The sequence below is a fragment of the Peromyscus leucopus genome, chromosome 8b (assembly GCF_004664715.2).
Source record: "Peromyscus leucopus breed LL Stock chromosome 8b, UCI_PerLeu_2.1, whole genome shotgun sequence".
Taxonomy (NCBI): domain Eukaryota; kingdom Metazoa; phylum Chordata; class Mammalia; order Rodentia; family Cricetidae; genus Peromyscus; species Peromyscus leucopus.
The window spans coordinates 28,039,351-28,064,170 of NC_051086.1; the positions used below are offsets into that span (position 1 = coordinate 28,039,351).

At 40.8% G+C, this 24,820-nt stretch overlaps 1 long non-coding RNA gene across 2 annotated transcripts in view; it reads right to left on the bottom strand.

The window, feature by feature from the left end:
* The window catches only part of LOC114707340, a 242,212-nt gene that overhangs the window by 69,782 nt on the left and 147,610 nt on the right, over positions 1–24,820 (bottom strand). Inside the window, exon 7 of one of the 2 annotated variants that reach the window (XR_003736639.2) lies at positions 20,040–21,051. The exons of the other annotated variant lie outside the window; for it this stretch is intronic. This is a non-coding gene — a long non-coding RNA (uncharacterized LOC114707340). Of the gene's footprint in view, positions 1–20,039; positions 21,052–24,820 lie in introns of those variants that run through there. 2 annotated transcript variants of the gene reach the window in all.

Sequence of the window (24,820 nt, forward strand, 5' to 3'; positions counted from 1 at the left end):
AAAATGGTTATCAGATAAGCCTGTATGGGCCCAGCAATGGTCTTTAACAACAGAAAAACTACAGGTCTTACAAGAACAGCTAAATGCTCAGCATATTGAAGAATCAACCAGCCCTTGGAATTCTCCTGGTAAATGGTGAATGGTAACAGACCTAAGAGTAATTAACAAGGCAATTCAAACAATGGGCTCTCTACAATCTGTAATTCCTTTGCCTACTCTGTTACCTAAAAGATGGCCTCTTATAGTTATTGATATAAAAAAACTGTTTTTTTCCCAATACCCTTACAAGAAAAAGACAGAAAAATTGCCTTCACAGTGCCTACTTATAATAATTCTCAGTCAGTTAAGAGATATCAATGGAGGATTCCCCAAGAGGGAATGTTAAATAGCCCAACCCTGTGCCAATATTTTGTACTATAGCCATTGGAAGTAATATGTACACAATTTCCTAAATCTATAATTTATCATTACATGGACAATATTTTATTAGCTGATTCATATGCAGGTACCTTAGAAAGAATGTTTGAAGAAGTAAAGAAAATTTTGCCTTGTTGGGGATTACAAATTGCTCCTGAAAAGATACAAAGGGGAAATTCTATTAATAATTCAGGATATAAAATAGGTCTATAAAAAATTAGACCCCAAAAGGTGCAAATTAGGAGAAATCGATTATAGACTCTTAATGACTCTCAAAGATTATCCAGAGACATTTCCCATCTATGGATTCTTGTTGGGGTAAAAAATGATGAACTAAGTAATTTGTTCAAAACCTTGGGAGGTGACAAGGACTTAAACAGTTCAAGAGAATTATCAGCTGAGAGAATTGGACTTGGCAGAAAAGAAAGTACAGGATGCATATGTGGATCATATGGATCCAAAGCTCAATTGGTTATTTTACCCACTAAGCATTGTCCTATAGGAATTTTAATGCAGAGGGAAGACATCATATTGGAATGGATATTTCTACCAAATAAACAGAGTAAAAAATTTTAAAACTTATGTGGAAAAGATCTCTGACTTGATTTTAAAGGGAAAATTGAGACTTTGTCAATTAGCAGGAATAGAGCCTGCAGAAATTGTCGTACCTTTAACTAAGGATGACATTGACAAATTATGGGCAGAAAGTGAACCTTGGCAAAGAGCTTGCAGTAATTTTTTGGTAGAGATTAACAGCAAATATCCCCAAAGTGATAGAATTCAACTTATAAAGAGAGCTGATTGGATCATTGTTTGGGATCACATTATATGGGAAACACCAAAATCTAGAGCCCCTACATTTTATACAGATGCAAACAAACAAGGAAAGGCTGGTTAAAAATCAGAAAATTTAAGTAAAGTGATTCAAAGTCCTTATAATTTGGTTCAAAAATTGGAATTGTATGCTGTTCTGTTGGTATTAATGGATTTTTCTGAACCTCTCAACATAGTTACTGACTCTCAGTATGCTGAAAGGGTGGTCTTACATATTGACTGCAGAATTTATCCCTGTTGAGTCAGAATTAACTTTGTTATTTATTAAGTTACAAGTTATAACCAGAAATAGGAAGCATCCTTTATATGTTATCGGAGACTATGGGGGTCCAGCCCCTCAATAGTCCCCTCCCAGGGTCTGGGAAGAATCTACAACCAGCTGATAATTAATCTTTAATGAAAAGAAAGGAATCTATGTACACGAAACTCCTTAGTTCATACACTTTATTATTCTGTGATAGTTCTCTCATGTCTAGCTCCTTTCTTGCCTGATTTCTCTCTATACTTATCTATTGCTCCCTCTAAATTCTATCTTTAGCCAGGCGGTGGTGGCACATGCCTTTAATCCCAGCACTGGGGAGGCAGAGGCAGGCAGATCTCTCTGAGTTCGAGGCCAGCCTCAGCTACCAAGTGAGTTCCAGGAAAGGTGCAAAGCTACACAGAGAAATCCTGTCTTGGAAAAACCAAAATAAATAAATAAATAAATAAATAAATAAATAAATAAATAAATAAATAAATTCTATCTTAATTCTCTCATCTTAATTCTGCCTCATCTAGGTCCTTTTCAGCTTGTTCTTACCCAGCTAGTACTTCCCCATCTGGCTCTTCCTCATCTTCCATCTTGTTCCTCTGGTCCTCTCTTCTAGCCCTTCAATCTAGTTCTTCCCCATCTCAGTTTGTTCTTCTCAAGTTCTTACCTGTCTAGTTCTTCCACTCTCTTTTCTCTTCTCTCCCTTGTGCCCTGGAAGTCCCGGTATATAAAAGGAGGGTCCGAGCTAAATTGTATAAAGCTATTGCTTAATGTTCAACTGACCTAGGCAGTGTCCCCTTATGGAATTTACCTTAAGTCAGGAGACCTGTATGTGGGCTGTTATCACTGTTAGTCCTCAGAAATTGGGTGACCACTTGGGCAGTGTCTCCTTGTGGAATTTACCTTAAGTCAGGAGACTTGTATGTGGGCTGTTATCACTGTTAGTCCTCAGAAATTGGGTGACCACCTGGGCAGTGTCTCCTTGTAGAATTTACCTTAAGTCAGAAGACTTGTATGTGGGCTGTTATCACTGTTAGTCCTCAGAAATTGGGTGACCACCTGGGCAGTGTCTCCTTGTGGAATTTACCTTAAATCAGGAGACTTGTATGTGGGTTGTTATCACTGTTAGTCCTCAGAAATTGGGCGACCACCTGGGTGGTGTCTCCTTTAGTCCTTGAAAGTGGCTAAGAGATAATCTGATTCCAGAGAAAGCCTTTCCTGAGGCTGTTCTCCAAATGCCTGGAATGTGTATGTCTAGAGAGTGATCAGTCCACATTGTTAGCCCTTGTTAGGGAAAAGTCAATTGGGAAAACTATGAAGGCACACATAATTTTCATAACAGAAGACATCTGATATATAACAAGCCAAGTAACACCAAAAACTCCTTGGGATTTGGCTTCCTCTGGAGGAATTCCCTGATTCCTCCAGGTAGTGACTTTGCCATAACCAGCTGAGTTCTTATGATATATTCCTGCAGCCCACAGCAATATATAACTCACATCCAATCCCATATGGGTCTGCCAGGCCCTCTAGCACAAGGTAAAGACAAGATCAATAAACTATTGATAGGAAATGTGCTGAAGGCCTCAGAATATCATAAAAAAAATCATGTCAATAGTAAAGGTTTAAAAAAGGATTTTTCCATAACCTGGCAACAAGCCAAGGAAATGTCCTACTTGCTCTTTTTACAATCAGACTTCACTACCAGCAGGATGTAACCCAAAGGGTACTCAGAGGAATGAAATCTGCCAGATGGATGTGTTTCACTTTGCAGAATTTGGAAAGTTGAAATATGTACACCATACCATTGATACTTATTCAGGATTTCAATGGGCAACTGCTTTGTGTTCTATGGTTTTTAGCTTCCTTGTTAAATCATGTTCTCCACTGTAATTGTGAACTGCCTCTAGGACAGCTGTAATTAATTCTTTCCAGTCCTGAGGGATAATTCTATTACAAGTTGACCATGAGTTTAACATCTGCTTTACAAATGGAGAATGCATGTCATATGATACTATAGCTTCTTTAAAACTCCTTAAATCTAACATTTCCATTGGAGTCCAGGTAGCTTGTCCATGCCCTTGAGCATGTGGTAGTTCCTGTAAGGTTACTGTTTAGATTAAAGTTTTCTGTCTGGTAACCTGAGGCTGTTTCTCTGTAACTGTATAATTCAATCCTGAGGTAGATTCACTTTTAAATGCCTCTGTCTGGGTCTGAATTTCTCTATGATTCATTTTAACAGGTTTTTCTAAAGCTTTTATCTTGGCACTTAAATTGATCAAACATTTTAATCCTAAAATAAAAATGATCAAACAAATAATATTCATAATTGATGTTATGTACATCCCATCAACATTAATTATTCTCTCTTCTAATTGTTCCATTTTCAGACTGCCTAATATGTTATCAAATAGAGACCAAATTCCTTCCATTGTAAAAATGTTTCCCATTTTTTAATGTGCGAAAAAAATTCTCTTTTAACTAATTTCTCCCCTTTAAGATATCTTAATTGAATTACCAAGTCTGTTGACTGTGTAAAACAGTAGAAGTCTGAGGGAATTTCAAAGCAGCTAGTGTTGTAGCAGTCCAAGATGGGAACCCAGAGATAGCTCACCACCCACCAAGAGAGAAAAAGCCAAAGAGACTCCAGTCACATGCTCTGGCCTGAGCCGTGCAACTAGGCCTGAGCCAGGGGCCCTGTAAGCCCACAAGCAGCTTTTTAATGAATTCTTGCCATGTTGGAGCACCAATTGTAGATGAATTTCTAATTGGTCTTATTAATAGAAAACATGGAGCCAGATATAGTGGTGAAAACCTGAGAAAGATCAGAGGAATAGGAACGTCCACATGCTAACCTCAACTCACCAACTCAGCACCTTCCAAATGTGAGATACTTCCTGTCTATCCATGCCTATATGCCTTGCTGTTCTGCCATCCAATTTGCTCTCTCTATCCAGCTACATCACTTCCTCTTTCTGCCCAGCTCTGTCACTTCCTGTCTGTCTGCACAGACTTCCAGACCTCCATGGTTAACTAGTATTGGAATTTAAGGTGTGTGCCACCATGCCTGACTCTGTTCCCAATGTGGCCTTGAACTCATTTAGATCTAGACAGATCCCTGCCTCCCAAGTGATAGGATTAAAGGTATATGCTAACATTGATGACTTTTGTGTTTACTTATAATGGCTGGCTTTTTCCTCTGATCTCCAGGCAAGCCTTATTTATTAGAGCACAAATAAAATATCACCACACCCCAGGACCACCTGCACACAATAAACTGTGCCCTTTCACATCAATCATTGATCAACAAAGTACATCACAGACCATAAGCCAGTCTGACAGAAGCATTTGCTCAGTTGAGACCTCTTCCCAGATGACTCCAAAAACATCTGGTTTCAGTTACCTACATTTAACATTTTGGCCCAAAATACTAAATGGAAAGTTCCAGTGGGGAAACAAAGCTGTGAGCTTTAAATGGTGTGCCATTCTGAGCAGAGCAGTGAAATCTATACTGTCTTCTCTGTCCCCCTGAGCATGAGTCACCCCTCGGGTTCAGAGCATCTGTGCTGGAAACACCACTCAGCCCATCAGTCACTTGTAACTGTCTCATTTATCAGATCAACTGTCACAGCATCTGGCCGCTGTGCTCAGATAACCCTTATTTTTGCTTAAGAACAACTCCAAAGCAAAGGAGTTATGCCAAAGAAAAATCACAAAACACTCTTTTTAAATGATAGGGTGAAGAAAACATAAATAAATACTGAGGTTGTAAAGATCAGTAGTTAGAACAAAACTTCTTGTGAAATTGTGAAGAAGGAGAGAAAAATCCAAAGTGAGGAGCTGGGTGGGCAGGGAGAGGCATGGATCTGGAAGGAGTAGACAGATGGATGGATGGGATCAAATACATTGTACAAAATTCTCAAAGAACTATTAAAAAATTGGAAAAAAAATGCTGGCTTTGCTGTCACATGATGGTGATATGGGAAGAGGAACAGAGATGAGTCCGTTGTAAAAGGCCTGATATGCAAGAATGAGGAACAGAATGCAGATCCCTAGCATCTACATAAAACAACAAGCATGGCACCATACATCTGCAGTCCCAGCTTTGGGGCTCGGGAGGGTGGATTTGGAGACAGGAACATCCTGCTGCTCTCTGACCAGGCAGCCTAGCTACATCAGTGAGGTCTGGTTTCAGTGAGAACCTGAGTCTCAAAACCAAAGTAGATTAAGGATACCTTGTGTCAACTCCTGGCTTCCACATGAACACCTGCATACACACTTGCACACACAATGCACACGCACTTTTTCATATGAACATGCACATGCATCAAAGAGGAGAGAGAGAGGGAGAGATGGGGGTGGAAAGAGATGTACTTAGGAAAAAGCATACTGTGCAGAGGGCCCAGCACCAGCCACAGATGTACATAGCCCTCGGGGTCTTGAAACATACCTCCTGTGGGTATGGGGAAACCATTACTAAGAGGCAGGGGCTTCAAAAAATGATTCATTCAGAGCAGCTCTGCCCTCATGAGTGTGTGTGTGTGTGTGTGTGTGTGTGTGTGTGTGTGGTCATCTTATTAAGGAATAGATCTTCACTAGAAAGCAAATCTGCTGGTACTGTGGAGTTCCTACTAGCAACAACACAGTTCCTCATTTCTCTAGTCTGAAATATCCTATTATAGGAGCCTGTAAGGACTAAGACAAACACTCACCTGTAAGGACTAAGACAAGCACTCGTGGTGAAATTCACCTGAAGTGAAAAAAATGAGTCCTCACCAGAGGACGTTGCCTTAGAGACTGAGGGCATGGGCATTTTCGTTCCTGTCACTGATGTGAAAACACCCAGTGTGTTTTCACAGGCTCTCTTCAATGTGCTTATCATCAGTGATGCTCTAGTACCTCATAGAATTCATCCTTGAATATTTTTAACCCGAGTTACTTCAAGGCTGACTTTGTAGGTCCAGATGGCTTTCATAATTATTTCTCATTCCTTATACACCATGGGAAGCAGAGATGTCACAGAAAAAGCCCCTAACCAAGCTCATTAACCAAGTGATACTGGAGAGATTGTAGGGCTCAGCCTCCTTATGCAATCCTACTACCCAAAAGACAAAATTGTTATAAAAATGACTTAGATAATTATGTGAAATAACCAGCATACTGTCTAACCCATGATCAGCCTCCACAAGTGTTAGCTCTTCAATCCTTATGCCTACTTATGCTTCTGAGCTGTGACTGCTGTGGCAGATCTTCTACAGTCAGCAGGAAATGTGGCACTCAGACCTCACGGTGGTTTTCTGGCCCTGTCGCCTTTCTTTTGTGTTCTTTTCTCCAGACTACTTTATTGATTTAGTACAGTGATGAGGAAAGATCTATGTGGCAGCTCCCAAAGGTGATCAAATCTGTGTGGAAATCCAGATCCCTGTCCCATCAGCTGGTGGTGCTTCTTTTCTTTTTTTCTTTTTTTCTTTTTTTTTTTTTTTTTTTTTTTGCCAAATGCTGTTTATTAAAGGAGGGAGGCTTACAGCACATTGGGAGGACCCCGGAGGGCAGAAGTTTGCTACCAATGTTTTACAATCTTGCATCTAAGCTGTTAATGCCCATTATGCAGGATACACAGACAAGGAACTTCCCTTAAGCATTCAGGAGGGTGGAACCTGGCAGGGAATTAGCATAGGGAGGATATCAAGGTTAAGGTCAGCAAGCAAGGCAACAGTTACCCAAAATGGGGACCAGGGCCCTACAGGTCCCCTTTTACTAGAAAATGAGCTTCTGACTTAGGTTGTGTGGGACGTCAGCAGATCACCTTATCCATCATGGAGATGCCTGCCCAGGGCACACAGGCTCTCTGTCTTAGGTTGGTGAATGCCCCCCAGGCATTACCCGTCTCTGAATACTCATTATCATACAGGCTCAATCGTGTGTGAGCTGCAGAGTTAACTGCTGCCAAAGATCTCAAAGTGGTGCTGGGCTTGCAATTTGTGTGTCTGACACAGAAAAGGCCAACATAAGTCCTAACCCACCCATAGTTAGCAGGTTAAAGGCAACTGAACCATTCCCTTTCTTAACGAGCCTTATTACAACTTGGAGTCCTTGTAAGATGGTATCCCAAAAGCAAATGAATCTTGTGTTTATAAATTTACAATTTTCAAAGCCAATCGAACTGTATATAACTATTGAATTAAATTTATCATGTCCAATAGAATTGTGTTCTTCTCATAGAGATGTATCTTACTGTTTCCACTGGGAACCAAGAGGCTTTGAGCTGACCTGACATTAAAAAACAATATTAACAGCAAAGAAAAACAAAAACAGCACCCTGTGGCACAAGTAATGTTTCAAGTCCGTTGGTTTAGCTCCAACATTTGAAAACCCTTCACTTCCCACTGTCCTTGTCTGTATTAGGATAACTTACAGCCATTTCTTTGAAAATGACACTCTCAGCTCTAGCTTGTAGACCATTAAGCACCAGTCACTATGTCCGTGGCTTGTGTGGTGCTTTTCTCTGCCTCTGGACAGAGTGGTCAGAGGGCAGGTGGTGAAGGAGCACTCCTTATGATAATTTGAATAGTTTAAGGGCTAATCATCTTAGCCCTTAAACCTGGCTCACAGACAAAAAAAAAACATCAATTACCCCAAATTGAGTATTTGCCCTCTGCCTTTTCACTGTTTGTTGTGCAGCTGTGTTGCTTTTTACAAGGAAAGTCCAAGATCACCCAGAGTTCCACGGTGGGCTTCCCTTATTAACTGCCAGGGAAGCTCATCTTCTTCTTGAAGCCTTGTCATCAGCGGATTTGTTCTACCCGATCCACTTTACTCTACCCTGGCCCTGGGCATCATTATCCTGGTTTAAAAGAAAGCTACAGATGTGTCAAGTTTGTTTAGTAACCCCTACTACCTCTCCCTATAATTGTTAACAGTGGGGGGATGTTGACTAGCAGTATATGTCAAGCATTCTCAATTAATGGTATTTACTGCCTGGTTTCCTTGGTAGATTTTGGGGCTGAGCTTGCTACTACTGAGCCTGACTATAGGTGCTTGATGCTTTTTAATTAGGTGACTATATTAATTATATTTCTTGTCACTGTGGCCAAATACCAGAAAGGAAGCAACTTAAGGCAGGAAGGGTTTGCTTCAGCTTGTGGTTTAAGGGGATACAAGTCACCACATTCTCTGTGATGGTGAAGACACTGTATCAGAAACAGCAGGTGGGTGGTCTCATTGAATCTAGCCAGGAAGCAGAGAGTAAGCAGAAGTAGGACTAGGCTGTAGAGCCTCAAGGACCACCTCCAGTGATACACATCCTCAACAAAACTCCACTGCCTAAAGGTTCCACAACTTTGCCAAACAGTGCTACCAGTTGGGGACTGAGTCTCAAATCATTAGAGCCTGTGGGGGACAGTTCACATTCAAACTAAAATCAGGACTCAGTTTTTCAGAGTGGCAGACCCAGGGCCTTGCAAATACCAGGCCAAGGTTTCTACCACTGAGGTGCATCCCCAACTATGTGACCATCAGCAAGGTGAGGAGTAGCCTTTGCCAGGTATCATTTAGTTCTGTAGCAACTTCTGCCCTGTCTCCTTCAAATAGAACTCTTCTCCATTCCCTTCTCCATCTCCAGTACCACCCTTCCAGTCCAGTCACTGATTCTTAGCAGTTTCCACTCCAGCACCTTAGCCTAACTTCCTGAACTTCTGTGATCTAATTTCTAAGCAGAGAAATCGTACATGAGATGCCGTGTGTGCCCTGACAATATTACACTTTCACCTCTGATTCCCAAACATTCTCGAAGTGACTTCGCCTCCAGTGTAACCTTGGCCCCTCCACATCTGTGACCTCTTTCCTTCACTCTGCTGTCATCACACCAACCTCTGCTCCTCTTCTTCAGAAATTCCATGCTTTGCACTTGCTGGTCAATGTCAACGCAATGGCCCTCCTGCAGACATCTGTGACTGCCACTCTTTCTCCTTCACAGTGCTCCATGTAAGTGTCAACCCATCCACTATCTCCCTGTTCAGCATTTTCTCAAACAAATCTGTTTGTATAATACTTTTTACAAATTAAAATGGTCTAGTTAGTATTTTCTAGATTTCCTAGCAAATGTGTTATCAGGGCAAAGAACATGAATATTTTGAAACACATAAATTCAGTAGGCACAATTCTGAGATAATTCAAGATCGCAGTCTTCTACCTCTCTGTAGTATAAATCCTGTTAAAGTCCCATTCCTTAAACAGAGGTTGGATTTATAAGTAAGATGGGAATTTACACTTATGATAAGGTTATATTGTATGAGAAATGGTAAGATATCCTGAAGATGACAATCTTGGGAGTTCATCAGTGGGTCCATGATCCTAGCTGCGCTTGACTTAGGCAAATCCTTAAATGATGTCAGAATTAAGTAGCAGCAGTAGGATCCTGTCCCAAACCCTGAAGAAGTTAATATTCATCTTGTAAGAAGAGATGTGACAGGCTTTGGTGTGGCCCTGGGAGCTGAGAGTGATTCCCAACTAACAGTTAGCTTACAACAGGGATCTACAACTTATAACTGCAAAACAAATGAATTCTACCAATAGTCTATTGAGAGCTTAGATGAACATATCAAGCATCAGAGAAGATTTCTGTAGCATGAATCTTGAAGAGTCTTATTAATAAAAATAAACCTGGAGCCAGGTACTGGGGTCAATGCTGGAAGATCAGAGAAGCAGAACAAGCCACAGCTTCCTCACCTTGCAGTTCCTCAGCTGATCCTGTTTCCTCAGACTGGAAGCCTCTGTGTCCTCATCCAAATGGATCTCAGCTGAACTGCTTCTCAAAAGTCTGAAAGTTTAACCAGGCTAAAAAGCTTCTAGTTCTGGTTTTCACGCCTTATATACCTTTTTGCTTTCTGCCATCACTTCCTGGGATTAAAGGCTAACTTCCTGGGATTAAGAGTGTGAGTCACCATGCCTGGCTGTTTCCAGTGTGGCTTTAAACTCACAGAGATCCAGATGGATCTCTGCCTCACAAGTGATAGGATTAAAGGCATATGTGCCACCACTTTCTGGCCTCTGAACCCAGATAAGTTTATTATGGTGCACAATAATTTGAGGAACACAATTATCACCATAGATTTCAGTTTGGACAACACATAGATTTTTAGCCTGATGAGACACTAAGGAGAGGACTCATCTAAGTCTAAGCTGTGACTGACTCTTGATTGACAGGAAGTTCAGGCTAACAAATATGTGTTGTTTCAGCTGCTCTGGTGGTTGTCACACAGTAATAGATAGCTGAGATAAATGTTAAAGTACCTGGCTCCTATTAGGCCTACTGTGTGTGCTGTCAAATGAACAGCTATCTGATTAGTTTTTCTATGCATTCCTGGAAGTGGAGGATACATTTAGATGTGGAAAGGGCTAGGGACATGAGGGAACTGAACACTTGAGTGAGGGAACAAACAAGGAAAGGGAAAAAATTACTGACATGTTTCACAGCTGCCCTGAAGATGAGCCCTGCCCTTCTAGGACGGCACACTTCAAGTAATCCAATACTTTCTGCTAAAACATCTGGGCCTGTTTGAAATACCAGGCAGGTAGAAAGGAAGATTCTATCCAGAGCTACACAGCAAAAACTCAAACAAGAATTCCATTCAAAAGTGCAAAATATTGCAATTCCAGAAATTCAAACAAAACAGATCTTTTTCTCAAGTAAGCCCTGGTACACTCTGAACCCAAGTTAATGCTCAGAGAAGAGGAGCCTCCTTAGCTTTGCTTTGTGTTGTTCTTCTTCCCCACAAGACCTTGAGCCTATTGTGCAAATCTTAATTAAAGTAACAAGCACCGCTCCCTAAAATCCATCAAGCTGCTCCAAAGGCCTCGAAGTACAACAGCCTGTGTGAGTGGACAGAGAACTCCAGCAACGTTGGGGGGCATTGATTTGCTTTGCAGCTCCTGCACTGGGGGCCAGTGACAAGTCCCTTTACTTCCAGCTCCTGGTCACTACACAAGAGGAGCAGTCCTTCAAGCTATCCATCACCACTCCACAATGAGCTCAGGTCACATGATACAGAGACAAGTGGAGGGATCTGTGCAAATGTTCAGCCTGTGAAAAGTGGGTCACACAGAGCAGTCAGGCAAAGTTTACTGCAGAGACCTTGCCCCTCTCTGTCTTCTTTCAGGCAGTCAGCAAAGGGGTCCAAGGAATAATTGATCTCCCAAAGATGTTGCCAAAGGACTCACTCTGTTAGCTTGTCCAGGGAGCTAAACACCAAGAGAATGCAGAGCATCCATTGGCCAACTGGCTGATGGATCCATAGGCTGCTATTGTCAGACTGGTCCTAATGCAGGCTTTGACTTTCTATTTATGCAGTGGATGAATATTCAGTATATTGAATATCTGACAATAAACATCAGGTATATGACAGAAAATGAAATGAACCCCTCATCTTCACAGAGGTTTACGTCTTTATGACTTCAGTCTACCACATAAATGTCCAAGTCATACAAGCATACCACATTGTGGAGACACCTCTTTTATAAAGATGACACTAGGCCTTCTGATTGTCCTCAGAATATCCAGATACACACATCAGGTCAGGAACTGCTTGAGAGCTGCCTTGTCTTACATATTTCTCTTCTCCCCACTCCTTTGAGAAGTTTAAGAGCAAACAGTGTACTTTGCAGGGCATGTTATCTGAACCCAAAGAGGCCCATCAATATTAATGGCTCTCAAGTTCATTTTACATAAAGTTTTATGTAATTTTCTTTTCATAAAAGTATAAAGCTTATAATGTCTTTAAAAGATGAACTAGCAGGCTATTTAAGGTCACCCCTGTCCTAGTTCATTTCTTGCTGTTGTGATCAAATGTCCTGACCAAACAGCTTTAAGGAATGGTTGATTTAGCTTACAGCTCTAGGTTACAGTTCATCCTTAAAGGGAAGGAGGCATGGTACGAATTTGAAGCAACCAGTCAAGTCCACAGTAAAGACCATAGAAAGATAAATCCATGTGTGCCTCACTCAACCCACATTCCCCACTCTTACATGGTCCAGGACCCAAAACCTAAAGAATGGTGCCTTCTGGGCCTTCACATCAACATAAGCTCCACAGACGTGCCCATGGGCCAACCTGATCTAGACAATCCCCCACTGAGCCTCTCTTCCCAGGTGGTTCTACGCTGTGTCAAGTTGACAGTTTAAACTCACCGGAACAGCCCTAGAGTCACATGAACTTGACTAGTCTCTTGAAGGGAGGATGAAGAGGTAGCATTGTCTCAGGGAGTAATAACCACACATGAGCCAAGAGCATCAGTGAGAGTGTGCCATTGTTATAACTGTCATCTGTGATTGTCAGGATATGTAAAAATAACTTTTTACCTAGATTATATGATTTCTGCACCTAAACTAGCATATGCAGCAGTGTTGTGACTGAATGTGAAAAGGGCCCTATATCTTGGTGGTTCCCAGTTAGTGGCACTGTTTGGGGAGGTTCTGGGACTTTTAGGAGGTGAGTCTCAGCTGGAGGAAGGGTCACTGGGTGGGTGAGGGGAGATGGTCTTTGGAGACTATCTTGTCCTGAACAGGTCTCACTCTCCATCTCCTCCTCTTCTCAGCTCTACCTACTCCTCCCTGTCTCTCTTCTCTCCCTCCCTTCCCCTGTCCATCTTTCTGATTCCCAGCTACCACAAGTGATGAAAATCCACCTTACATGCCCACCACCAGGACATCTGCCTTAGTATAGATCTGAAACTAAAAACGTGCACAACTATGGAATAAAATCAATGAAGCCATGAAGAAAAGGAAAGTCCTTTTGTGAATTACTTCTCTTGGGTGTTTAGTCAGAGCAACAAAAGCCTGATTAACAGAAGCGGATAGAAAAAACAATCTCTCTAAATTGTTTATAGCTAACAAGTGTTCATAGATTGGCTCATAGCCTTCCAGATTCTTCTGTGCCCATATAGTACCATGCACTAATCTGGATCCACACCTTAAAGCTCTACTCTATGCTCTATAAAGCACAATGGCAGAGCTCACTACATAATGCACCTTACTTTAGTCTATCCTCTTTGGAGGATTTGGGCTTTTCAGCTTTTTCTTCTGTGTTTGCGTATGTTTATGAGTGTATATATTTATTATCTTGTTTTGTTTCCAAACAGGCCTTATTATGTAGCCCAGACTGCCCCCAAATTGCTCATGCTGTCCAGGATTGCTGGACCCTCTGCCTCAGCCTCCCAAGTACTAAGATCTCAAGGGTTTGTCACTATACCCAGATGGCTCCTGTGTCATTTTTATGACAACTTTTATTAGACAATTAAGGCAGTTTAATATCAGTTTTTGTTAAAATGACACTACAGCAAAAACTTCAGTACATGTATGTCTGTGTACTAATGTGACTGGGTTTTAGAAGGCAAAATTCTCAAAATTTCATTTAGCAGTATGGCAATTCAAAGAGCACCTTGCCTCTGGCCCTGCAACACTACTTCCTAAAATCTGGGACTCCTCTCCGTGGTTCCTCTCTACAATGGATTTCAGGACAAAGCTTTGGGGAGAAAAACTTTTGTGATGCCCAAAAGACATAATGATTTGTATTCTGCCGATGACCGTGGAGGCCGAACAGTTACGGTACCTACCAAAGATGGACAAGCTAAGCGATCACTTGCGTTCCTAATTTCCTTTGGATTCTTTGAGGATTCTAGTCTGAGGAAAACCTTAATGATGTGAAAGATTTGATTCCCTCAGGTTAGGAAACTGATCTAGAAAATGTCTCAGGTGAGGCGTCCTCACTGCCCTCCCTTGCTCTCTGTCATCTACATCTCAGACCTAGCTCGTGGGACTTTGGGATGTGCTCCTTGGTGGTACCCTAGTCTTCTGTATTACATTTTCTCCAAAGCTTCCAGGAGACAGTAAATACAGAGAAAAAAGTTAGACAAGCCTTGTAACTCCACTGGTAAGTTGGGCAAAAGACTCAAAGATCTTTCTTAGTTTTTCCATCCCTGCTGCCTGAACAGACAGGAAATTTAGCATATCAGAACAGATCTGTGGGACCAGTGTGATATCTCAGTGGGTGAGGGTATTTGCCAACAAGCCTAAAGATCTGAGTTCCTGAATTTGATCCCCAGGCCCCATACAGTAGAAAAAGATAACTAACTCCAAGTGTCTTCTGACCTTTATGGTGTACATATGCGTATGCACGCTTGGACACGTTTTTGTTCATTTCAAGTGATAAATAGACTAGCACCTTGATGACCCTGGTGGGAAAGGTGTTGTGTGTTTTGTGTCAATTTAAAGTTTTACATTATTGGCTTTATAGACCTTTTCTTTTTCACAGTAGTTTGATGAGTCATGTTATGCCCCCACTGGGCTGCTATTCAGAAAAACTAAGGAGTAGTGAGCTCCTAGGATGGGATGTGCTAGCTTCTCCATTTCAGTTTGGCACACACGAAAGAAAGAAAGAAAGAAAGAAAGAAAGAAAGAAAGAAAGAAAGAAAGAAAGAAAGAAAGGAAGGAAGGAAGGAAGGAAGGAAGGAAGGAAGGAAGGAAGGAAGGAAGGAAGGAAGGAAGGAAGGAGAAATCATTAACAAACAAATGAGTTATTCAACCACACTCTAAGGTGATCCATGGGAGCCTTCCTAGAAATGGAGCTGTTTGCACACCACCACATGACTGAGCCTGTGCAGAGGCATCATTATGAGCTCTCAGCACACAGCAGAATGCAGAGTGAATCCCTGTTACCCCAGAGGCTTCAGGCCTATAGAGAGAGATGAGCCAGTTGAAATCCTGCTATTTTGTCAAGCCACCCATGGACTTGCTCAGTGTTTAAAACACACAGCAAGTGTTTAAAAGTATGCCCACATGGTCCTGTGCTTCCCAACCATGGATCAGCCAAACTGAAACGGAGAAGCTAGCACATCCCATCCTAGCCCAGTGGGGCATAACACGACTCATCAAACTACTGTGAAAAAAGAAAAGGTCCATAAAGCCAATAACGTAAAAACTTTAAATTGACACAAAACACACAACACCTTTCCCACCAGGGTCATCAAGGTGCTAGTCTATTTATCACTTGAAATGAATATTTTTTAAGTCACCTTTCATCTGCTGTAGCTAATGAGGATATGTAATAATATTACACAGTAGGGAGCTTTTTCAGCTTGGACATGTTGAAATTTTCCTTTCCTGCCTACAAGGGATAGAAATAAAAGCCCTCCTCTTTTCACTCAAGCTCAAACAGAATGCAGAAGCAGCAGTAGGTGAGACACAGAAAACTCCATAGAAATAGAGAAGTTATTTCTGGATAATTGGCAGCAGACATGTTGCTGAGCACATGGGAGGAAGGGTCTCCATGGCAACACAGTTGATGATGGCTCCATATTTAAATAAAATGTTGAGCTTTTCTACTTCCAGAGACAGAATTTTCAGTAATTTTTGTATTAAGTTCTCTAACTCAGGAAAAGTATTCTAGCTGAGGGCAGAGAAGACAAGGGGAACATGGGAAAGTAAAGAAAATCAAGTCAGCTCTGAACAGAGCTGGTGGATGACACTTGGCACGAGTCCTCATGAGGGCCAGGTGGCCATGAACTGGATCCCAGAGCACTGTAGTGTAGTTTCTCCTACATGATTATGTTCATAGTAACAGTGAGACAGTATACGACAACACTTATTTATTCTTAGTAAGTACCTTTTGTTCTTCATAGAGAATTTCAAGATAGAGATATAGGCGAATAGAGGCCAGCTCATAAAAAGGCCTGGTATCTGTGGTAGGTTCAGGTTGACAAACCGTTCTCTTTTGTTTGAGTCATCACATTAGAGCAGACAACATATCCCTCCCACTACAAGACACATCAGTTTATAGTATATATTTTGGTGTACAATTACCTGCTTGAAAATATAATGGGCATAACCATGATTTTGATGCCCCTTGGAGTGCAGTCCTTTACTCATTTCTTTTTAAGGACTAGGCACATTAAAAGTTGGCCATTGGTGGACCCAGAAACTCATATCATCACTACATATCACACCCCGGTAGCTTTAATCACCTCCTGCCAACAGGTCATATTGTCTTTGAACCACTGGCCATGACACTTGCACCAATCTAGTCTTTTTTAAATACCCAGTAAAATTAAAATTGTTTTTTACTGTATAGCCTTAAACTGTTACTATTCAAACTGCTAAAGGTCTTTTAGTCTATAATATGTAGATCTTATATATGTTTATTACAACACTTACAAGAATCTAGACTACAGAGAAGGTTCAGTAGGCAAAATTGTTGGTGCAAAAGCATGAAAACTTGAGTTTGCATCCCCAGCACCCAAGTAAAAAACCAAGTGTGGCCATCTACTCTGTAACCCAAATGCAGGGAAGAGGTAGACACAGACAGAGTCCAGGGGCTACCCAGTCAAACAGTCTGGCCTAAATGGCAAGGTCCAAATTCAGTGAGAAATGCTATCTCAAAAAATAAGATGGAGAGCAATAGAAGAAAACAGCCAAATCAGCCTCTGGTATCCACACATATGCAAGACAAGCACACCCATACACATACACATGCACACACAGACATACATGCCCCCCCCCCCCCCACACACACAGAAGGGACATTTTATGTGTCATTTAATTCTCTTCATTTTTTAAAAGAAATGATTATAAGGAAGTTTTCTTTTAATCATCATGTAGGATAAATATTAATGGAAAGAGAGAAACATAAATTTGCTGCTTAAAACATAAACCTTGTGTATATATGTAAAGAAACTTGGTGTGTGTGTGTGTGTGTGTGTGTGTGTGTGTATTTCCTTTGAAATAAACTTTTATTACATTCTGGATGTTACTTTTTTCAGTTAATTGTAAATTTCAGAAAGCAAAGTATAAGATATGAATAACAATCACTAATTTTCTAATTGTCAATAATATTCAGCTGCATGATCAGACACAAATATAAGACATGTTGCTGAAAAGAACAGTCTGAATAAGGCATCCTCAATGTGGGCACAGGGTAGTATCATCCTCGATGCTGGCTATGGTGCTGTTTGTGTGAGTCTCCAAAGGAGAGCCTGACATTCAGCAGCTGCTGGATAAAGTGACAAGAGATGTTATCTCCAACTACTCTATTCTGCTCTACTGTGAAGACGGATGAAGCGGTCATGATTGTTATACAGTATGACTGAGTGTTACAGCAAGACAATAATCACAAATCCAACCTTCATTTTCTTCCTTGACAGCAAACAGCAGTAGAGACATGTTTTTAAAAGACTAAATCTCTAAGTGTTAAGTCTTTGAGGACTAGCTCTTTAATGAAAGGAAAAATGTTGCTTCATCAGTTTGAGTTTATACAAGATAAGAGAATCCTTAAAGTACTTGTGGTGAATAACATTTTGCATTTTTGTATTATTTGATCCAGAATTTCCATTCTGGTAATTCATCCTAAGTCATCCTAAATATGAAGGGTTTTTTATCAATGTTAATACAATGTCATTTTAATAGCTAAAAATTGCAAATAATCTAAATGTCTAGTAATTAAGTAAATTATGATGTATTCAGTTATGATGAGATAATATCCTGAAATATTAATCTTTTTTTCTATTCCATTATACATGACCCTTCTCCTAGATAATCAGAGGCATTCAAAAGAAATTGGGATTGTTATGGTAAGATTGGAAAGAAATAGTCAATAGTCAGTTTTTTCAACTTCCAAAATAACTCTTGCTGATCACCAGAAGTTAGTTTAGTGGGACAGATGGCTGATGAAGTTTATGTAACGATAGCTAGCCAGAAAGGAAAGAGTACGTACTCATGAAAGCCATCTTTCCTGACATTCATGTGGAGAGAAGTAGAGTGTAGTTTTAAGGGAAGGACAGCATCTGAGATTAGAGGTGTAGGCAGTAATCTTATGGGGAGCCTCAAGAAGGCAAGGGATAAGCCAAGCACCCACTTCTAGAAAGTCTACTTTAGAGTGGATAATGAGGCCTTATGAGTGATCCACACTCATCAACAAAGGCCTCCAAACAAAGATCACATGCACGGTGCTCAGTTATCTAGTGGGAGGTGAGCACCTGTATCCAGACCTTTGAGGGCATCTGAACTACTTTATGTGGACCAGTGTTTCTTGGGACATCCCTGAACCTCTCAGCCCAGACTTTCATGCCCTTTATGTACAGACAACAATGAGAGGTTCTCAAGGAAGGTCCCAGCACTGGTACTTGGGACCAAAGGATGGTGAAACTCACCCTTTTGTGTGCATGAATGAAATAACCACTATACTGCTTGACAATCACAATTCTAAACATTGTGCAAGTATCTATTTTCATTATGGCCCTTCCCCTGCCTGAGTTTCCCTGTCTGTAAAATAGACCTGTAACATAGATACTGTCATAAACGGTAGTTTTCCCCTAATTAACTACCCAGCTAAAAATTAACACATGCAAAATATAAATGGATGCAGGATGACCCTAGAGTCAACAACCCTAATTGCTATGGTAGTCTATATCCAGTGAGCCATTAAAATTTATATATTCACAAATTGGTAAAAATATATGGAGGGAACTAGTGTGTCTCATTTGGACTGCTCAGAACTCAATACTACACCCACAATGTAAAACAATACACAGGGGCAAGAGAGATGGCTCAGCAAGTCACAGCGTTTGCCACCAAGCATGACAATCTGACTTTGATCCATGGGCCCAACATGGTAGAAGGAGAGAGCAGATTCCTACAAGTTGCACACACACACACACACACACACACACACACACACACACACACTCAGGAAGCCAAGTAAGCAGGTTAGAGGAACATGCTCATGTTATCCTCTGAGGCAATTGCTTTGATAGGGAACAGGACCTGGGTGGCAGAGAGGAGGTCAGCACAAGTCACCACATTGAGCAGATCTGCCACCTTACCACATGCCTGCAGCTTGAGAGGGGCAGTGACATCACCAAGATCATCAGCTTTGTACCTTCATTTTTCATTCTGCGTATGTCCTGTGACAAGGGCTTATGCACAGTATGTAGTTCAGTTGCCACTCATGTTCTTCATCCACTATACTTTCTTGTCTTGTTAAGAGAACTTTTCATGCTTTAAGTTCATGAAAATATCCATTCATTTTCAAAAGCAACAAAAAATCACCTCATGTTGTTTTCCCTTTTACACTAAGATATTAAGAACACTGAGAATTCATTCTGTGCACATGTAGAGAAGGGTCCAACTGAATTGTTCCACATACCTCTGGTTCAAAGGCCCACTCTTTCCTTACCTGCCTGTGAGGCCGCCTGCTTCCCATGGGTCTTGTTGTCTATGCCTATGCCTAGCACCACACTAGTTTAATTATTGTTGACTTGAGATACAACAGCAACACTAAAATGTGAAACCTCATGCATTGCTGAGATCCAGATGGGGAGTTCACTTTGGCATCTCCAATTTTAAACACAAGCAAATGGAGGAAAAGAATAGGAGTGACACTCACAGGTGTCAGTGCCCTGTTGTTAGGTGAAGGTGGCCTTGTATTTCTTTGTGGTCTCTTCTTCCCCCTCCCCCTCCCCTCCTCTTTCCCTCCCCTTCCAAATGAATGTACAATTGTTCTGGACTCATGATTTCTCATATATCAGGTTTACCATGGTAAAAAAAACTAGAAAACTATCTGAGAAGACTAAAAAACAACACCAATAGATTAAATAAGAGAACCAAACTATGACTAAGACAGCTGCAGACAAGCCATGCAAAGCCAAGGGGCCACACCCACATCTCCTGCATCTGTATACACACCACCCAAAGCCAGGGGGCCACGCCCAGATTTCATTACAGCAATTTAGGCATGTGAGGAAATTAGTTTATCATTGGTATGTGGAGCCTGCCAAATCACCCCAGGGGTAGCCTGCTCTGAATCACCTTTGGCCACTCTCCAGGCAGCGGTTATGCCCCTAATCCTACCGAATGAGTCAAAGACGGTTCATTTATTCTTTTAGAAAATGGACAGCCAAGGTAGCTATTCTCTTTAAAGATGGGTTCTCACTCCAACTTTCATTAAAATAAAACAGACAGCATTAACAGACAGAACTCTGATGTGGATAGCCCTCATTAATACATTTGACTTCCATCTGGTGACACCAAGGTCACTCCTAATTCCATCTCCAATAAATATTCAAGACATTTTCTCTTCTCAAAATAAAAACAGGTAAACTCAGCTCCTGAGAACTCTCTGTCCAGTGACCCAAGAATAAGGTCATGGTGAACTCACTGCTCTGGGGCAAATGAGAACCTCCTTAGTTTTCTTCTGGAATATTTCCTGTGATAACTGGTCTGGTTTTAAAAACAAATTCTGTTCTAAATTTTATTTTTAATAAAATGAATGGGTCATGCATTTGCACAACCAAAGGTACACAACACAGCTTATTGTCTTATTCTTGACAAATTATTCACAGGGGAGGGAACTGAGTGTGGAGGATTCTGTCATCAAAATGAGGAACGGGATGTGGGCTAATTTTCAGCTAGGCAATGAGCTGGTCCAGGCCTCTCCCCAGAAAATGGGCATGTGAAGATGAAGTTCGGTGCTTGCAGGTTAGCCACTGGTCTTGCTATTTAGTGATCTAGAACACAGGGAAGAATAAAAATGCTTTAACACATGTCTAGAAAAGTAGTCATTTGGCTGCTTACTACTCTGCCTACTACCTACCACCATCATGCCCATTGACCAACTCAACAAGTGTCTAACTTCAGTGAAAGTTTTCATTTTGAATAAGAAAGCAGATGGAGGTGGTGGTGATAGTGGAGGTGATGATGGAGGTGGAGGTGATAGTGGAGGTGATGATGGAGGTGGTGGTGATAGTGGAGGTGATGATGGAGGTGGAGGTGATAGTGGAGGTGATGATGGAGGTGGTGGTGATAGTGGAGGTGATGATGGAGGTGGAGGTGATAGTGGAGGTGATGATGGAGGTGGTGGTGATAGTGGAAGTGATGATGGAGGTGGTGGTGATAGTGGAGGTGATGATGGAGGTGGAGGTGATAGTGGAGGTGATGATGGAGGTGGTGGTGATAGTGGAGGTGATGATGGAGGTGGTGGTTATAGTGGAGGTGGTGGAGGTGGTGGTGATAGTGGAGGTGGTGGTGGAGGTGGTGGTGGTGGTAGTAGCAATGATGGTGATAGTGGTGGGGGGTGGTAGTAATGGTGATGATGGTGGTGGTGAGGTGGTGGGGTGGTGGTGAGGTGGTGGGGTGGTGGTGAGGTGGTGGGGTGGGGGGGTGGTGGTGGTGAGGTGGTGGGGTGGGGGTGGTGGTGGTGAGGAGGTGGGGTGGTGGTGGGGGGTGGTAGTGATGCTTGCTATCCATTGATATCTTTCCTTCTGGTGATTTATCCATTCTCATAGTTTTTCTTTTGACTTAGTACCTATATTTTTCATAAGTACTTTGTTCTCCAAAAAAATGAAATATGGTTGCCTGCATAATTCTAGTCTTCTCTAACATATCCAAAACCAAATATTTCATTTCCCCTGTAAGCCGATGCCTCCTTTGTTCCTTTTCATCAACAAAACTTCAAAGCCAAAGTGTCCAAGAGTCTTTGGGCTGGTCTTTGATTTTTAATTGACACATAAATATAAATATATATATATATATTCAAATTAATATATAAGCATATATATATATATATATATGTCTGTTAAGGGGTTCCACATGATATCCTATTCCATGTATATACTGTATAATATTCAAAATCAGGGTAATTTTACCTATTTCCTTGATGGTCATCATTTCTTTGTGGTGAAAACATCCAAATTCCTTTCTTCTAGTATTTTTTTTTAATAAATAGCACACTACCATTCTCTATATTCACCCCACTGTGCAATAGAACATCCTAACATGTCTCCTACCTGTAAATTGCTACCTCCTCCATCTTCCCAAGTCTGTCCTCTCCTCAGCCAGTGTATTCTAAACTTCTAAACACTCAGCAGCTTTAGACTCCACACTGGAGAACATGCTACATTTATCTTTCTGCTTCTGGCTTATTTCACTTGGCATAGTGTTCTTCAGGTTCATCCGTGTTTTCACAAATCACAGAGTTTCCTTTATTGTGTTTATTACTTGTCCATGGTGAGTTGTCCTTGCATTCCTGGGTGAAATACCTTGGAGAATGATATTTTAATGTGGTACTAAATCTGGTTTGTTAATATTATATTGAGGGTTTCTGCATCTGTTATTCAGAAATCTCCTCTCTCCCCGACAGACGTCTATCTGGTTTCAGTACTAAGGTAAATGCTGACCTCATAGAATGCTTTTGGAAAAATTTCCTTCACTTCAATTCTTTTGGAAGGTACTGAAAATATTAATTTTCTTTAAGTGTTTGGTGGAATTCGGCAGAGAAGCCATCATGTCCCAGGGCCTTCTTGCTGGGGAAATTTTTATTATAACATCCTTACTATACGATGATCTGTAGGATTTTTTATTTCTTCATAATTTAATCTTGGTAGGTGGTATACACACAGAGATTTGTCTATTTCTTCTAAATTATCTACTTTGTTATATAATTTACAGTTATGTCTTAAAATACTTAAGATACTTGATATTCCATAGTATAAGTTGTAACTCTCTTTTTTATCTCTCATTTTTATTTTAGTTTTCTTTTATATAAATTTGGCTAAAGCATTGTCAATTTTGTTTAACTTTTTAAAAAACCATTTATTTTATTATTTTTTTAAGATTTCTACTTTTAATTTGTTTATTTCTGCTTTGACTCATTATTTGCTTCTTCTAACTAGTTGTGGCCTTAGTTATTGTTTTTCTAGTTTTCTTAGCTCAGTCTTTTATTTAATTTTTTTCTGAATTTCATACACAAGTAGTATGAAATTATTATTACATCATTTCCTCTCCCCAACTCCTGTATTTCCCTTACACACTTGCTCTCGAGTTCATGACCTCTCATTCTATAATTAATTATATATATATACATATATATATATACATACACACATACATATATACCACATGTATGTGTGTGTATATCTAAGCTCACTTACTGTTGCTGTTTTTATGTCCAGTCATTGCTATAAACTTTTATTGCTATATCCCATAAGCTTCCATGTGTGTTTTTGCTTTTATTTCCCTCAGGAAAAATTTGAATTTCTCTTTCAATTTCTTTATCTATTTAGTGACTACTCAGGAGCATGTTGTTTAATTTCCATGAAATTTTGTATTTTCCAAAGTTCTTCCTTTTATAGCCTCTAGTTTTATATCACTATGGTTAGAAAAGGTAGCTGATATTATTTAGTTGCTGGTTTTTTTAACTTATTAGGCTTGGCTGTATTGGCTTAATGAATAAAGGGCTTGCCTCCCAAGAGTAAGGACCAGTGTTCAGATTCCCAGAACCCACATAAAAACAGTTGTATACAGTAGTGCATGTGTTTATAACCCAGTGCTGCCAGGGCAGATGGGATAGGAAAGTAGCAGCATCTAGAATCTTGAAGGCCAGCTAGCAGCGGGTACAAGAGAGCCCATTCAAACAACACGGGAGACAAGGACTGGAGCTCCACTAAGAGCTGTCCTCTGTTCTTCACAGGAGCGTGTGTGTGTGTGTGTGTGTGTGTGTGTGTGTGTGTGTGTGTGTGTGCGCGCACACATAGAACACACACACACACACACACACACACACACACACACACACTTTGTATTGCAGCATATGCTCTATCCATCCATGTATGTTTGAAAAGAATGGCTCTTCAGCTCCTGGGCAGACATTCTCTGTCGTTGTTGGGTCTAGTTAGTCTCAAGAGAAGTATAACTCCAATGTCTTGTTTTTTCTAATTCATCTCTGTGGAGGATTGGTCCATATGTGGAAGTTAGGAGTAGAGATTCCCTGTTGGCACATTACCTACCCCTACTGCCTGGCCTCCTTCAGATCTGATGTCTTAAGACACTTGATATTTCTGTAGTATAAGTTGAAACTCTCCTTTTTCATCTCTCAAATACTGCTTGATGTCGTGCGCAGGTGCTCCAGGACTAGCTGTGTGTATGTTCTTAGCACTGAGTCTTCTCACCCAGTTGACTCCTTTGTCATTCCATGTTAGCATTCTCTGTCTCTTCTAACGATGTTGACTTAAGCTACAGCAATGTCTGCCTTTGTTTTAAGATCTCTTACTATCCCTTGACTTTTTCAGTGTGTCCCCACAGGTGACATAAGTCTTTTATAGGCAGTAAAAGGTGAGTATTGGGGTGTTTTATGTACTGTCCATGTGTTTTGATTGAATAACTCAATTCACTTGGGAGTTAAAGACTTCAAATTGTCATTATTGTTTTGCCTTCACTTTATCCCTCTATTCTTTCCTTCCTTCCTTCTTTCCTCCCCTGACTGTCTTTCTGAGTAGCTGG